Here is an 18,123-nt window from a genome sequence, read left to right as displayed (position 1 = left end):
GAAGAATCACTTGAACCCAGGAAGCAGAGGTTGTAGTGAGCTGAGAGTGCACCACTGCATTCCAGCCTGGGCAACAAGAATGGAACTCCACCTCAAAAAAAAAAAAAAATGAAGTCCTGATACATGCTGTAAGAATTACCCTACAAAACATCCTAAGTGAAAGAAACCCATGATAAAAGGCATCTATTGTATTATTCCATTTACATGAATTATCCAGAACAGGGGAATCCATAGAAACAGAATACAAATCAGTGGTTGACAGGGATGGGGGAAAGTAGGGGTGACTGCTTAATGAATGCAGGATTTATTTTGGGGGCAATAGCAATGTTCTGGAACTAGGTAGTGGTAATGCCTGCACAACATTATGAATTTTCTGTTGGTAGGACAGCCGTAGAGGCCATGGGTCGTGGCAATCTTCTCACGTCAGTCAGCCGAGGCATCATCATCCTGTCCTTAATGGCCTTAGCAGGTCCAGGGGCTATGTGGTTTCCAATCCACGTGCAGGTGACAGTGTTGCGGGCATAGGGCCAGGGGCCAAAAATCAAGGACTTGAAGGTACAAGCAACGTGTACTCGTTGATTCAGGTGGGTAAGTAGAAGTATGCCACCTCAGTGTCAGAGGAGGAGGCCACCTTTGAGCTGCTGCTGCTACTGTACTTGGGCTTCGCCGAGGTGTACCTGCAGAAGCTGCACCCAGACTAGGGGAGCAGGAAGATGCAGTGGTATATCTTGAAATCCAAACCAGGAGAGAAGGATAAAGAGGAGAAATTGAGGTTGACATCCAGTTTATGAGAAACAACATGACTGCCAGCATGTTTTGCCTTTTCATCAAAGACAAGCCTCGGAATCCATTTGGAAAACTTAAAGACAAGATCAAGGGGAATAATACAGATAGTGCATCAGATGCTGCCTCCACCATTCCTGATCCATGATTGCCCTGCCGACTTCAAAGCTAAAGTGCTGCTTCAACTGGGAGACTTTCAGTCCCGGTGGGACAATGACAACAATGAGAGGGACTCCTCTTCAGCTTCAGATGTCATGTCTCACAAGACAATAGCAGGTACATATCTTAAGCAGCTAAACGAAATCAACATCACCCTTCCCAAAATGGAAGGACTTTCCTTTCTTGGGGGTCTTCGGTCTACAAATGAAGTCCTTTCCCACTCTAATGTCTGTATCAATGGGAACCATGTTTAACTGGAGCAGTCAGAAGCCAAGGGTGAGAACAAGTATAGCAGTCCTTCTTCCTACCTGAAGCCCCAGGGCTTCAGGAAGAAGCGTTTGTTCTTATCTACCAAAAACCTGGCTGCTCAGTCTTGAAAGTAACCTGGAGAAGGAAGTGGGATGTCTCATGACAGGTGGCTCTTTGAGTCTTCCACCAAGAACTCTCTGAAGTCCATGTCTCTACCATCCTACTGACCACTGTTCTGTGGAGACATTAGAGAAAACAGGGCTCCAGCAAACTTGGAAGCTGCAAAAGAAACCAAAGAGAGCAAGAAGCAGAATAACGTCTTCTTTGCTTTCTCGGGTGACGGGGAAGAAGGATATGGCTAAGAACAGTGAAGGTGAAAACCCTCTTACCATCCTGGGGAAGAAGGAAGGCATGCTTACGGAGGTCAAGCCGGGTAGGATGATTCAGGGCCTGTTGAAGACCTTACGAGAAGACTGGAGAAAGACACTGCAGCTATTGTCTCCAGAAGGAGTAACAATCTGAACCCCTTTGAAGATGCGCAGATCACAGAACCAAAAGCTGACCAAGAATCCAAGTCTGAACAGAATCACCAATTCTGTGATGGCTCCAAAAACCAGAGCAGTCAAACCTTGACTTCATCCTGAAGTCAGTGAACACAATGGCCACCAAGATCGCTATCTCTAGCTTGGGAACTGTCACCATCATCAGGGAGAACTTGATCAACGAGACCATGATGAAGAAAAACAACCCCTTGGATTCTGCTTTTGCGTATGCACAGCTAACCCAGAATGAGCTGATCCAGCTGCTCCTCAAACAGAAGAAAACAATAATAAGCAAGAAGGATTTCCAGGATCCTAAGCTGGAAGACTACACTGACAACCTGCCAATCAGTCATGGAAGAAACCCCCACGCTCCACATCCAGGCTCACGTTAGCAAAAAAAGCAGGAAAGATGTAAATCACCAGAATAAAACATGGGCATGTTTCCGTGAGTTTGTTTCCACCTGTTCTTGAGGTTAAGGACTCGCTATGCCTCATAACCAGCTAGCAGGTTCCGAATCATCATCTCCCTCACATGTTATCTGGCAAGAGTCAATTTTACCAATTGAAGCCAGGTTAATAATTACAGTGAATCTTTTACTATGGGTCCCCAAGACTTTATTTTTAAATGCCACTTTGCCTTTAACTAGATTGTAAATATTTTATGGCCACCAGAGACGTGATCATAAGTTCTGATCCTGAGCCAGAGATTCAGATGGCACAGGAGGTATTAATGTGTTTCAACACTGGGGTTTTCTTTCACGTTGAGATTTTTTTTTAATATATATCCTCCAGCTATTAAAGCTTACCTGAGAAAGCTTTAAATAAGAAAAGGACAATAGGCCGGGCGCGGTGGCTCAAGCCTGTAATCCCAGCACTTTGGGAGGCCGAGACAGGTGGATCACGAGGTCAGGAGATCGAGACCATCCTGGCTAACACAGTGAAACCCCCTCTCTACTAAAAAATACAAAAAAAACTAGCCGGGCAAGGTGGTGGGCGCCTGTAGTCCCAGCTACTCGGGAGGCTGAGGCAGGAGAATAGCGTGAACCCGGAAGGCGGAGCTTGCAGTGAGCTGAGATCCGCCACTGCAGTCCCAGCCGGGGGAAAAGGCGGGGACTCCGTCTCAAAAAAAAAAAAAAAAAAAAAAGGACCATGCAATTGCTGCTGTTACATACATGTACTTTCTCATGAGTAGCACAGGTGTGGCTTTTGGCTGCAGATGCTAAATTTTTGATACCATGTAAATGTACCCAGCTTCTCAGACTTGGGTCCTGTTTTAAATTTTTTTTTATGGGAGCCAAAATGTTTAGAGAAAGCCTCTGGGTGTGCCTTTCAGATTTTGAACAAGCTGCCTTGTCTAAACATCAACTTCTACTACTCTCTAGCCTTAAAATGTGCTCTATTTAGATCCACAGGGCCCTTCTACTGGAGATATGAAAAATAGAATACAGAAATTAAGAGAATCACTTTTTACTCAATTAGGGGAAGTTGGTCAAAGCCCTCCTCTTGCGACAGCAGGTTTCCTGCTGGCCACCTGTTCAGTGCCTTGATAGGGGATTGGGTGATGAAAGCACTCATGAAAACAGTTCACTCAGGTATGGAATGTCAGAATTCCTTTGGCCATTTTCTCCTGAGTCTTTGCTAGATCCCCTGGTTTCTTTGGCAGCACTTCCTGGATGGAGGACAGGGTCCATGAACTTCTCAAGACATTGAGTCTTGAGACACAAGAAACCACAGACTTCGACCCTGAAGGGCCTATGTCCATATGTCTGTCCTTTGAATACTTCCTGTTCCTGCCTAAAAGGAAAGCCAAATTGTTTCTAGGATACTGGGGAAGTTGTAGTGAGGGGCTTCATGCAGTTAATAGAATCTAAAGCCAGTAGAAAACCAAAATGCCTCAGTCTCAAATATAAAAAATGTTTCTTTTTTATTTTCCATAATGAATAGACTCACAGGCATTTTACCTCCTTGTTATAAAATTGTGAAGAGAAAGAAGATGACACATTTTTGGACTGCTGTATTTTGTGTATTTATTTTTGAGACAGAGTCTTGCTCTCCTCGCCCAGGCTGGAGTGCAGTGGCACGATCACAGCTCACTGTAGCTTTGGCCTGCCGGGCTCAGGCGATCCTCCTACCTCAGCCCTTCAGGTACCTGGAACCACAGGTATATGCCACCATGCCCAGCTTTTTAAATTTATTTTTGTAGAGATGGGGGTCTCCCTATTTTGCTCAGGCTGGTCTTGAACTCCTGGGTTCAAGCAGTCCTCTCACCTCGGCTTCTCAAAATGCTGAGATTATAGGCATGAGCCACCACATGCAGCCAATTGCTATGTTTTTAAAACTAGATTTATAGACATATTTTTAAAAAACTAGGGCACTTTTCCCCTTAAAAAGCACTAGTTCAGTTCTTCAAGCAATTTCATTGGAACTCACCTAAGATTGGAATTGGAATGTTTCCGTGTTGCTCATTTTTTCTACAGGTTATGATAGAATCTCATTAAATCTTGACATCTCTCCCAGGGGAAGAATATCACAGGCCAGTGGTGTGAATGGGTTATGAGATGATAGCATTAACTAAATCAGTAATCTCTTTTACGTATGTTCTTGTTATATTTCGGTTAAGAGGCAAGATGATTGGCAGCAGAATTCTTCAGGATTTTGTTTGCTGTGGTATGGATTATATTGGAGCACCTTAATCTGAAGGATGAAACTGTAACTTGATTTATCTAATTAGCTTTTAATTACCTATAGCTATTTTACTTTATTCTCTCCTATAGTTTTGGGGACCACTGTAAACGTCTCAGATGACTTGCATTTATTTACACACTTGAAAACTGTATATTCACTTGAACTCTAACAATGTACATGTATATGTATATATTTGCTCCACATTATGTTTTTTACTTTATATAAATGTACTTTTATTGTGATAACCCAAGTGCACCATGGGAGTCATGTGTACTCTTAATGGTTGGAGAGCTGGTATGGAAAACTGGTGTGGAAACCTGCATTTTTCATTAGGGTGGTTGGCTTGGAGATATCTGCTGCTAGAACCTGGGGTGCGTGACTCAGTGTGAGAGGAACATCTGGGTGGAAGAGTGAATTCCTGTGCTCTGAAATGCCACTTGGGAACTCTGGAGAATGAAGAACAATCGACTTCGAGGTGTCTGGCTTCTGCGACTGCTGGAAAAAAATTCAGTTTATAGCATTCCCGCATTTCCCAAAGTAGATAACCTGGAGGTTATTCAATGAATAACTGTCCCTGAGGACTCCATTTTGGGGGAGGGATTATCTAGGAGACGCTTTACCCTGCTCTGAACAGTCAGCAGAATTTGGTGAATTGGAGCACAGGAGAATCCTACAAATGGAGTATGTCTCAGGGCATACATCAGCTATACAAGAGAGCTGGGACTTGCCTCTAGCTTCTGCAGGCACTCACCTGATGGGCCCTGGGGGAGAGGGGGAGGGGTGGTCTGGAGGAGCCGGAACAACTCTTGGCCTGGCCTCTCTGCTTCCAGAAAGAGTATTCAGGACTTGAGGGAAGCATCAGATTAAATACCAGTGAACAGTTCGAGGTCAACTTTCTGAAGTGTCAATCCTTTTCCCAGTTGTTTCATATACTCTTATTCCTTCCTTGCACTTTGGCAGATGTCCTGCCCTCCTCTTTCTTTTTTTTTTGTTATCCTTTTCTTTTTATTTATTTGAGACGGAGTCTCGCTCTATCGCCCAGGCTGGAGTGCAGTGGCCGGATCTCAGCTCACTGCAAGCTCCGCCTCCCGGGTTTACGCCATTCTCCTGCCTCAGCCTCCCGAGTAGCTGGGACTACAGGCGCCCGCCACCTCGCCCGGCTAGTTTTTTTGTATTTTTTTTAGTAGAGACGGGGTTTCACCGTGTTAGCCAGGATGGTCTCGATCTCCTGACCTTGTGATCCGCCCGCCTCGGCCTCCCAAAGTGCTGGGATTACAGGCTTGAGCCACCGCGCCCGGCCATGCCCTCCTCTTTCATTCCAGTGTGTTAACCTCATCAAAGCAGCAAAGTGGAAGAGAAAACAAGTCTGCCCTTTGCCATACTGAACAGCTATGGACCCTGAGAGGTGGTACACAGGCCTTAAGAATGAGATACAAGTGTGTGCTTTCCAGCTTTGCTAACAGTGGGAGTTCAAAGGGGCAGAGAGGGAGGAAAGTCCATGACACTCAGCCACATAGTGTAGGGAAGCAATTTAATATTAAGTGATGCACCATCTGCCCTCCCTAGGTTCCTTCTCCCAATCAACCTTTTTTCTTTTTTCTAGAATGACTAATTATCCCTCAAGAACAATTAATTATCCAATTGCCTTAGGTGGAGAACTTAACTCCTAAAAGCCACACCAACCAAACTCAACTCTGGTTTTTCCATATCTACTGTGTGAGCTACTTAACTGACTCCTCCTCCCTCCAACTGAAGGATCACCCAGTGTTTTTTGGATTATAGAATTATTATTTCCTGCTTTGTTATTCTGGGAATTTTTTATTTCTTTTCTTTGTTTTTATTTGTGTGTGTTTTCTTCATTTTTTCTTTTTGGAGACAGGGTCTGCCTCTGTTACCCAGGCTGGAGTGCAGTGGTGCAATCATGGCTCAATACAGCCTCAATCTCCCAGGCTCAAACAATCTACCCACTTCAGCCACCCCAATAGCTGGAGCCTTGCTATGTTAGCCAGGCTGGTCTTGAACTCCTGAGCTCAAGCAATCCTTCTGCCTCAGCCTCCCAAAGTGCTGGGATTATGGGTGTGAGTCACCACACCTGGCCAGGTTTTAAGAAGTAACCTGGGCGCAGTGCAGTGGCTTGCTCCCGTAGACCCAACACTTCGGGAGGCCTGGGTGGGTGGATCTCTTGAGCCCAGGAGTTTGAGACCAGCTTGGGCAACATGGCAAAACCCTGTCTCTACAAAAAGTAAAAAATTAGGCAGGCAAGGTAGTGCATACCTGTAGTCCCAACTACTCAGGAGGATCACTTGAGCCAAGGAAGTTAAGGTTGCAGTGGGCCATGATCACACCACTGCACTCCACTCCCATCCAGCTTGGGTGACAGAGTGAGAAAAAGGAAAAAAAAAGAAAGGAAAAAGGGGAAAGAACCTACAACCTCACAGGTTTTTTTTGGTTGTTGTTGTTGTTTTTGAGACAGTCTCACTCTATCGCCCAGACGAGAGTGCAGTGCTGCGATCTTGGCTCACTGCTACCTCCACCACCCGAGTTCAAGGGATTCTCCTGCCTCAGCCTCCCAAGTAGCTGGGATTACAGGCATGCACCACCACACCTGGCTAGTTGTCGTAATTTTTTGTGAAGATGGGGATTCACCATGTTGACCAGGCTGCCCAGGTTTTGTTTTTAAGAAGTAACCTGAAATTTCCTACAACACTGAATAAGGTGGTACTACTTACCCCCCACCCCCCCACAAAAAACAAACAACAACAACAAAAAACATGAATTTTCTATGGGAATGAATATACCTTAATAAAGAAAATCAAGCAATACAATGGGCTATAATGACAGACTAAGAAAAACACATGATTATTTTAATGGATACAGAAAAAGTATTTAACAAAATTGAATTATCAACTCATGATCTTAAAACAATTCTGAGCAATCTAGTAATCGTAGGAAATTTTCTTAAACTGATAAAGAATATCTACAAAAAACCTATAGCTAACATCATACTTAATGAAATACTGAACGCTTCCCCCCAGCCACACTAACATCAGAGATATGGCAATGTGTGCTCCAAACACTCCCCTTTAACTTCTTACTGCAAGTCTTAGCCAATGCAGTATTTCAAGAAGACATAAAAGGCAAGCAGATTGGAAAGGAAGAAATTAAACTATCAATATTCACATGTAAATAGTAAACTATACAGACACCACTGTATATAGAAAATGCCAAGAAATATGCATAAAAGTTCCTACAATTAATAAGTGAGTTTAGCAAAGTTGCAGGATACAAGATCAACATACCAAAAGTGACTTTCAGATGCATATACACCTATTTGCTGTTCACATCAGTGTGTTCTCTCTATAAAAGATGAAGCTATTAATATTCCCACTCTGCCCTTCCTACTCACTTCCTCTTCTGTCCCCATACACTGTCGACTACGTTTTTACCTTTATATTATCAAGGTAAAAATTGTTACCTTTACCTTTACACTTACATTGTCCCAATTGTCAACATTTTTAATCACTGTGTTGTCCAGATGCAGTTTATTAAATTGAAAAACAATAAATGCCATTACATTTTTTAAAAATGATTTTATTTCTATATACTAGTAATGAATGTTTGAAAATTTAAAAACCACTACCATTTACAACAGTAGAAAATGTATAAAATATTTGGTATAAATATAAAATATATCCAGGATCAGTATGCTGAAAGTGGAAAAAAAAATCAAGACCAAAATAAATATACAGCTATATCATGTCTGTGGCCTAAAGACAAAATATTGTGAGGATGTAAATTTTCTTCAAATTCATCTATAGATCTAATTCAATCTCAATAGATATACTAGCAGAATTTTTTATAGAAAGCAACAATTCTGAAATTTATGCAAAAGCAAAGTAGTAATCAACACGATTTTTGAGATGAAGTTGTACACACTATCTAATTTTAAGACTTCCTATAAAGTAATTAGGAAAATGTAGTATTTGTGAATGGATAACAATGGAACAGAATAGGCAGCCCAGATTTAGACCCAAACAAATATAATCAATTGATTTTTTGACAAAAGTGCAAAAGCAATGCAATAAAAAAGAAACAATCTTTTCAACAAATGGTACTAGAACAATTAGATAGCCATATTTTAAAAATTGAACCTTGACCCATAGCTAAACTTTATACAAACCTTTATTCAAAAAGGATAATAGATAGAAATGTAAAACTTAAAACTATAAAATTTCTGGATGAAAATATGATATAATCTTCATGACACTGGGTTAGACAAGTGTTCTTACACTGCAACATCAAAAGTAAAAAATTGATAAAGTGAATCGTATCAAAATTAAAATTTTTGCTCTAAAAAAGGCAGTGTTCAAAGAATGAAAAGACAAGTCACAGACTAGGAAAATATATTTCCAAATAATGTATCTGACAAAGGACTTGTATCAATATATTAAAAAAATATAAAAACAGTAAGAAAAGGAACAATCCAATAAAAAGAGGAGCAAAAGATCTGAACAGACACTTTGCAAGAATATACCACTTTAACTGTAAGATCATCATAAGGTTTGAGGTGATATCCTGATTTGATCATTATACAATGTACACATGTACTGAAACATCACATTGTATCCCATAAACAATTATGTGTCAATTATAAACAAATAAAAGATAATACCATATATCATTAGGGAATTACAAATTCTAACAACGATTAAAATTTAAATGAATATATATATATACACATATATATGTATAATACAAAATTACTAAATACTGGTAAAGATACAAAGCTACTGGAACTCTCACATATTTGTAATTGGAATGCAAAATGCTAGGGAAACTTTAGAAAACAGTCTGGCACTCATTCCCACTCCAAAGCATTTACCCTATAAAAATGAGCATTTATGTCATACAAAACTTATACCTGAAAGTTTATAGCAAATTTATTCATATTCACCAAAACTAGAAACATCTTACAAATTCATCAGTTAGTGAATGGATAATAAAACTGTGGTACATCCACACAATGAAATACTACTCAGTGATAAAAAGGAGTGAAAGAAGCCAGACCAAAAGGGCTACGTATTGCATGATTCCACTTATATGACTTCTGGAAAAGGCAAAACCATAGAGATGAAGAACAAATTGATCATTTCCAGAGATTGAGTATGGGGCAAAGGGTTGAATACAAAAAGAGCCACCAAGAGAAATTATTAAAGTGACAGAACTTCTGTGTATGGTACTAGTGTAGAAGATACATGACTGTGCATTTGTCAAAACCCATAGAACCATACACTAAAAAGAATGAATTTTACTGTGTGTAAATTACAAATACAAATTTTAAAGAAATAAAGGTATATTTTTACCTATTAAATTAGCAGAGATTTACAAAAATAGAAAGGCCATGTTTTGATGAATGTATGGAGGGATATTCACATTTATACACTACTGGTGGGAATGTAATTTGCGCAACTGTATTGAGGAAAACTCAACACCACCTGTCAGATGCTCTACTAAATGCTCTCATCATCCAAACCAAATAATTTTAATTCTGGAACCTTATTCTAAAGAAATAATTACAGATGTGCATAAAGGTTAATGTACAATGATGTTCTTCATTACATTTAAATTCTATAAGCAAACTTGATAATAATCAAAATGTCCAATAACATGATATCATCTAAATAAACTTTGTTAAATCCATAAGATATTAGGTAGCACTTAATATTGTATTTTTCAAAGAATGATAACATGGAAATACACTTGTGAATTTTCAAATGAAAAAATTAAATGGTATATACAATATGATATCAATTTTGTTATAAAACTGTGTTATATACATAATTTTTTAAAAGACTGAAAGGACATACACCTGAATATTACAAATTATTGTTTTCTGGCTTATAAAATTATACATATTATTTAGTTTTTAATTCATACTTTGCACTTTATTTTTTAACAATGATCACCTGTTACTTTTATCATGAAGGAAAACATTTTTTTTTTAACTTTTAAAAAACAAGCCCAGCCCAATCTAGCCAAGCCCATGATCTTTTCAGTTGCTATCTTCACTCAAAATGCCACACTGTTGTCCACTGGGTGCTTATTGTCCTCTTGCTCCTTTAGGTACTGCACTCACTGGTGATAAACATCTGCCAAAATGAGAGTGCAGGTGGCAGCATCCCTCCAAGCACATTAAATCTTTCAGTTAAACTGGCCTAGTAAGCCATAGGCTGATACTGGGATCAATCTCCATGACCTATAGAGGGAACCAATGTTTTGAAAAGCTATAATGCCCACCTTATGTAATTGGGAGTTTCCCCTCTTCTAAATCTCTTCTATGAAATAGTATTTTGCAACCCTTCTCCAAAGCAACTCTAGATATTCCATCATGCCCTGGGGAATGACAAATAGTAGGTCCAAGGGTAGACTTTCCATTGTACTATTTCCTGATGCCAGATGTGGTGTCTGGGGATGCCTGGAGCCATTCTGTCCACTGTCCCTGTCTCATCTCACCTATCCAGTTTTTTAAGCTGGCTATTTAGTACTACTTGTACTATCTCCTGTGTACTTGATCCCTTTAGGGGGAGTCACAGACCCCTTGTCACAGAATCAAAGAATTCCTCTAAGTTACAAATCTTGTTTTGGGTTGTTTCTAAATTGGGTCAAGAGAAACCGCCACAAGGGCAGCTTGACATGAGAATAGTGGCTGGCAATGACTCTCACAGTAGCAACAGAGGTATTGCAGTGCAACACCTTCTCTCTAATCCACATTAAAAAGGTATGGATTTATGAAGTAAGTCTCACTGCCTGCTTCAAAGGATTACTTCAAATCCACTGAAGTAACAGATTTATGGCATCTCTCATTTTCTCCCTTCCTTCCCTCCCTCCATTCCTAAGGGCAGTAAGTTCACTCCTATCTTCATTTACAAACATCAGAGATCTCAGGTTTGCCTCATTCATGTAAGCTTCTAAGTCCAATCTCCACTAAATTATGTCAAGCATTTGTAACTCCATTGTGGAATTTCATAGCCTCCTTCTCTTTCCTCTCTATTTTTAAAATCTTTAAAAATACTTATTTCAGTAAATTTGGGGGTACAAGTGGTTTTTGGTTGCAAGGATGAATTGTATAGTGGTGAAGTCTGAGATTTTAGTGTACCCATGGTACTGGTATAAAAGTAGACACATAGACCAATGGAACAGAATAGAGAACCCAGAAATACAGCCAACTACTTATAACCAACTGATCGTCAACAAAGCACACAAAAATATAAACTGGGGAAGCGACATCCTACTTAATAAATGGTGCTGGGAAAAGTAGATAGCCCACATGTAGAAGAATGAAACTGAATCCATCTCTCTTACCTTACATAAAAATCAACTCAAGATAGAATAATGACTTAAATCTGAGACCTGAAATCATAACATTTCTACAGTATAACCATGAAAAACTTTTCTGGACATTGGCCTAGGCAAATAATTCACGACTAAGACCCCAAAAGCAAATGCATCTGCCTCTCTTTTTATATCCAAGGGCAACATGAATGTAACTCGCAACACTCTCTAAGGTTTCATTCACTCATTCACAATAAAACTTCCAGATGGGGGCTTGTTGGAGACAAATGTCTTAGGATGACAGAAAGCAAAAAAGACCTACTGAAACTCATCAAGGTGGGGAAAGAAATGGAAGAAGGTCAGTGAGAGCAAGAAATTCCCTAGGATGACTCCAGAAAAGAAAAATGAGGCAAGAGCCAGGATAAGGTGACAGAAGGTGTGAGCAAAGGTCTCCTGAGGATTCATTAGGAATGTATTTGATTCAGGCACGGTGGCTAACGCCTGCAATCCCAGCACTTTGAGAGGCCAAGGCAGGCAGATCACTTGAGGTCAGAAGTTCGAGACCAGCCTGGCCAACATGGTGAAACCCCATCTCTACTAAAAATACAAAAATTAGCTGGGTGTGGTGGCATGTGCTTGTAGTCCCAGCTATTGGAAAGGCTGAGGCAGTAGAATCGCTTTAACTCAGGAGGCAGAGGTTGCAGTGAGCCAAGAGCCCAAGTTGCGCCAGCTTGGGCGACAGAGCACTCCAGTTTGGGCGACAGAGAAAGACTCCATCTCCCCCCTGAAAAAAGGAAGGTATTTGAAATGCACAAGAATTTCCACTTTCCCTATACACTATCCTGCCCATCCTCAAGAGAGACAAAAACTAACCAGGACTCCTGATACTGTTTTTGTTCGTATCTGTATATCCTAAAACAAGGACATGTCTGATGACCAAATCAAAAGGGGGACCTGGGATGGGGAAAGCCCTCCTACTGGTATTTAATGACCAGTTGAGACATCAGGCACAAATCCTGTAGCTGGAGTTCGCAGAGTTGCTGGCCTTGGCTACATCTCCAATGGCTGACATGAGATCAGGTAAGGCATGGGCATCAGAGTAATCAATTTGAGTATTTTTCAACTCCCGCCATAACTATGACAAATTCAACCTCAACCTTAGCATTCATGCCTCTCTGGGTCTTAAGTGATGGGAAGAAAGTGCAAATGAAAGAGGGTGACTCCCAAAGGCATATACGTGGGAAAGAAAAGTGCCAGTGGAAGGAGAAAGTTATGGCATTTGTTTGATCTCATCAGTGATATGTCTTACTTATAAGGCTTAAGGAAAAAGTAAACAAATATAAGCACAAGGATTGGGGTTACTTTCAAATCAGCTGACTACTCTCCTTCTATGAAACTGGGTCATTTATTGCTGAAATCCAAACCCATCTCTGGTGGCCTATATTCCAGCAGTGGGGGGTCCACAACATTACTGAAGGCCTAACAGAGCAAGTACTCTATCATGTTTCAAGAATTTTTTTTTCCGTAAACATGGGGAGCTGTATGGAAAGTAACTGTTTATATATACATATCCGTGAGTACAATAACTTCTGAAATGCGACAAGAGAAAAGAGAAATCTAAGCATGCATTTGAAAATAGCAACCTGTGGTCTGGAGAAGATCTTAATAGTGATCCCTTTGTTGAATGATGCTTTGTGAAGCTGAGATGAAGAGAGGTTGTAGTAGTCCCCTGCTACTTCTTTCCTTTTCTTCTCCCTCACATGAAGTCTTCTACCAGCTCCTCCTGAGGAATAAATATAAAGCAGCCCCTACAAGAGGGGATGGGTTGTCTGAGGGCCTGATCACTTTAACACAGTGGTTCTTAAATTTCTTTTGGAATATTGAGTCATTTGGATAATATAAAAGACATGAATCCTCTCCCCAGTAAAATGTACTCAAAAGAAAAATGTCTGCATGCCATGTCAGAGGTTTTATAGACGTTTTTCTCCTAAGCTTTACCTTCCAAGTCCTTCAGGCCATCTCTTCACTTCAATTCGTGAAACGCCTACAATAATAGCACAATAGGAAATTCTACACACATTTGACTACTAAACTGGATGTATTCTGACCCCACAATGGCTTTTACAAAGAAGTACATCACCTAGCTGATGAACTTTCTTTGTTCCCACTTTTATCCTAAAAATAATACACCATAGGATTTTGTGTCTTGGCTCCTGGTTAATCAATGTATTGGTGACTGGTTTTTGTTGTCGTTGTTGCTTTTTAAGAGCAGCACTAGCTCACTTTTTCAACCTAGAGGCTCTGGGCTGCAAGTATATGGTGGAACATGGCTAAACAAATGCTTGGTAGAAGATGTAACTAACTTAGGTCAAGATCAAGGAAAAATTTAGATCCTAAATAAATCTTTTTATGCTACTTCAAGCTGACTAGCCTGCAGCCCTTTGAAAGAGTTAGGAGACGGCCACAAGATTCCAGCAGTGCTAAGGGCTAACAGCTCCCCTAGCTGTTCTCCCTCACCAACAGAATTATTGCTCTCATTCCCGACTCCTGAAGTGTGATGGTGACTCAAAAAGGTGAATAGATAGTATATAGCGAGGTATCAGGCATACAGCAAATAATTGGGTTGAAAAGAAGGAATCACCTGGATCTCTTCTAAGGCTCATCTACTATCCCACTACAGCCTTTCTTCTCTAGTATTTGCACAGTTATCATGTGCCAACCTCCAAGTCATTCCTCAGTCACTGAAGCCTTGTACTCCGGCTCCAGTGTTCATTCCTCTAAGGTCTAGCTCTCTCTCTAATTGGGCAATCCTGGGTTACAATAGCCTGCGTAAAATTATCATCTGACATCCTAGCTTCACAGGTATCTTAACCACTCCCATTTTGAAATCTAACACTCCAAAGTATACTCTGATTACAGGTCCTATCACTCCAGTTTTCCAATTACTCAGCACTCACCTTGTTCACATTAAAGCCTCTTTTTAGCCCAGACTGAGGCCACTCCTGTTCTTACTTCCTTCCATGTCCATAGCTGATTTTTGAAACTAAGTCTTGCCCTGTTACCCAGGGCTGGAGTATTAGTGGATGGGATCTTGGCTCACTGCAACCTACGCCTCCCAGGTTCAAGGGCATTCCTCCTGTCTCAGCCTCTCCTCCCAAGTAGCTAATACAGGCATGTGCCACCATGCCTAGCTAATTTTGCATATTTAGTAGAGACAGGGTTTCACTCATGCTGTTACTGTGGGGCTGGTTCAACTCCTGAATTTTAGGTGGATCTGCCCAATTTTGGCCTTTCCAAAGTGTTAGATTATAGGCGTACAATGCCACCTGGGTCCTTAGTTTGATTCTAAATCCATTTCAGAATTCCTCTCTTGCTAGCTGTCCACCCCTCAATCAAGGTAAATTCAAATACGTTTTAAGTGTATTTATGGGGATAATGCCCCAAAACTACTTTCATATTTCCTCTGAGCTTGAACGTTTCAAATCAAGCTTTTACTTTGATATACTATGTTTCCTGTTATGTATCTCACTCCAGCCGCTTTGCAATTAGTTATTCCTTTAAAGACTCTGGTTCATATTTAGTCTTTCTGTTCTAGCAGCTTTTGTCTCCATATTCCTGTTCCTGGTCAGTTTCCTCTCCATCATCCATCACTTTTACACCACATTACAAATCTTCACTTACCTTTAAGCAAAGTCCTCTTCCTTACTCCTATCCCTATCTCTGTGCTCCAGCAAAAAGGTAGTTCCACTTCTACTCTATGCTAACCTCTCCACTTCCTACACGTGTTGTTCTAGAGCTTGTTTGCTAGATTTCACCCTTCCAGCTTCACCTGCATCATCTTTCAAGATCATCTTCCATCCATTATCATCTTCTCTCTTCTGCATCTACAGTGCATGCCTCTCAATTCCTCTTCTTCCCTGCCCCATGAATCTGCAAACACCTAATTTTTCTCAGTGCTAAAGATCTTATTCTGTAAGGCCCTGGATAAGGGAGTTTTGAATCTGTACTTGGCTATGGTCTTGGCAAACCTAGAAAAGTTTCCTCACAAAATAATGATTAAGTACAATAAATAAGATAAAGAAAATATGAACCTGGTGAGAGGTGAACAGGAGAGTGGAGGCTTCATCCCACAGCAGGTAAGGGATAGCTAAGTGCTGAAAGGGAAAACTTAATTATCATCAGCTGGCAGGAGCAAACTCAATTAAGGAGGATGAGGTTTGTCTGTGACAAATATACTCATCCAATCCTAGGAGCAACTAGGCAGCACTGGTAGCAGTATATATAAAGCAGTTTGTAACATCAAAGGGTAGCCAAGGACACTGTCGTGCAGGCATAGAAATGAAGTGGTTTCAGGGAAAACAGGCTGAAATATGACATAATATGAGGCACTTGTGCCAAGGCTCCCCCTACTTCCAGCACTTCAAAGCAGCAGTAGACTTCTGTACTTCAATAGTTATAAATGTCTTTCACACTGAGATAAGACCTGGTTTCAGAATCTTTTTATAAAACAATCAGGGCAGGCATTATCAATCAATTAGAGATGGTACTTGAGATGAAGCGTGGTCATTAATGGCCAGGTATCCAAGCAGAAAAGTCCTCGTCAGTAAATTCGGGAAGATATGAATAAGTCAGGAGTAAGCATTCTGAAGAGAGCTTGGACGCTATAATAACTAAGGACAAGCTGGCCTGATGAGATCACATACAGAGCAGGCGCTCAATTAACAGTCAGGTCTGTTGATGATTCATTTTTTCATTCAACAAACATTTAATGAGGCCTTCTGCACAAAAATTTGGATTGAAAGGTCATAATACAAAGATGAGTACGGCACTGTCCTTTACTTTAAGGAATGTATATATCTGTAGATTGAAGTTGTTACATAGACACGATTAATGATAATATTAACCTGCTGCTAGTAATACTCAGCAGGTTGTATTATATCCATCCGCGTAGGATTTCTTCAGAGGAGCACCATTCCAGGTTGCTGCTGGATCCATGAAGTCCTCCCAGGCACCAGGATCTGCTGTTGTTTTGTCAAGAAGCTTGGGCCCCAAGATCTGGGGTTAAATAATAGCTGTAATTAATGTATAGAGGCCGGTGAGAAGACTACAAATATCATGGAAACTTGTACTAATAGTTAAGTATTAGAGGAAGAAACTAGAAGGTCAACAGAAAGCTTTAAGCTACAAAAATACAGCAAGCAGTTGAATCAGGTTTCAAATCCAGTTTTGACAAAGTCTAATGCATTTTTGTTTTCAGGATAACCTTATGCAGAAGATGCTGCATGCAGCAACAACTTTTCAACAGCTTTCTTATTTGGAAATCCAAGAGGTGGGAATAGATTAGCAGATCAGTGGCTGAGGATTAATCTGGTTTCCCACTCTACCTGGCAGAGGAAATGTGCTGTGAAATAACTTACATTCTACATATCATTGAAAACCAGTTGCCATTGGTTTTAATTTTCTCAACCCTAACATCATCACTGATCATTCAAAATATAAGTACCTCTAGTCAAATCTCTTCTTTTAATACTTGTCATAGTCAACACCATTATTAGCAACAACAGTTGATACAGCATTTAGCATATTTCAGGCCTGTTCTAAGCAATGCGTGTTATTAATTAGTCTGGCATTTTTAACTCATCATTGAAAAATAATATTATTCTATTCACGAAGAGAAACAGAGTCCTAGGGAAGTGAAGAATCACACTCAAGACCACATTGGTAAGTTTGACAGCAGATTTGAGCCCAGGCTACATAGTCCCAAGACCCAAACACTCACTTTACATAGCTCTGCTGCACTGCTCAGGGCTCTTTTCCCAACCCCAGATAAGTGTTTACAAGGCCCTCTGAAAACCTGCAGTCCTAATTACATATAAAATTCTCCTCTGGTCTAACCAACGATACATGACTAGAATTCAACCATTCTCACATAGAAAGCCATTTTAAATCCTAAATATCACATTTTGAGCCTTAATTGGAAAATTTCCCAAAGAACATTGAGTTTACAATATACCTTTGAAAAAAGAGAAAATAAACACTGGATATGTTTAGGTTTCTTTTACTATTGAATTTTTACTTGCAGATATAGCCATAAATGTTTTAAGATCCATATAAAATCTAAAGCAATTATACAATAATTACTTGGGCGCTACTGCTTTCCTCAATTGAGTCTTTTGATATAAAAGCTCACTTTTAAGAATTAATATAAAAACAAAAACAAAAAAAAACTTTGGGAGGTATGTGTCAGTGAGAGTAGGCCTGCTACTGATGAGAAGGACCAGCAACTTAGCAAATGAATTAAGAAAAATGTCTGCTGCACCAGTGTGTCGGTAGTGGCTCCCTGAGAACTAACATTTGCTATAGCTAACTTAGA

The 18,123-nt window shown here is 40.3% G+C and overlaps 1 long non-coding RNA gene and 1 pseudogene across 4 annotated transcripts in view; one reads left to right on the top strand and one right to left on the bottom strand.

Moving 5' to 3' along the window:
• Window positions 1-348: 348 nt before the first annotated feature.
• LOC101003060 lies at window positions 349-2,204 on the top strand (annotated as a pseudogene).
• Window positions 2,205-7,261: 5,057 nt separating this feature from the next.
• Window positions 7,262-18,123, bottom strand: part of LOC100999943 — an 86,047-nt gene continuing 75,185 nt past the window's right edge. For all 4 annotated transcript variants that reach the window (XR_641994.4, XR_641995.4, XR_004180556.1 and 1 more), the window contains one exon: window positions 7,262-13,558. This is a non-coding gene — a long non-coding RNA (uncharacterized LOC100999943). The remainder of the gene's footprint in view (window positions 13,559-18,123) is intronic.

This window comes from Papio anubis, chromosome X (assembly GCF_008728515.1).
Source record: "Papio anubis isolate 15944 chromosome X, Panubis1.0, whole genome shotgun sequence".
NCBI lineage: Eukaryota > Metazoa > Chordata > Mammalia > Primates > Cercopithecidae > Papio > Papio anubis.
The sequence above is the reverse complement of the archived record's forward strand: the minus strand, read 5'-3'. Positions and strand labels throughout refer to the sequence as shown.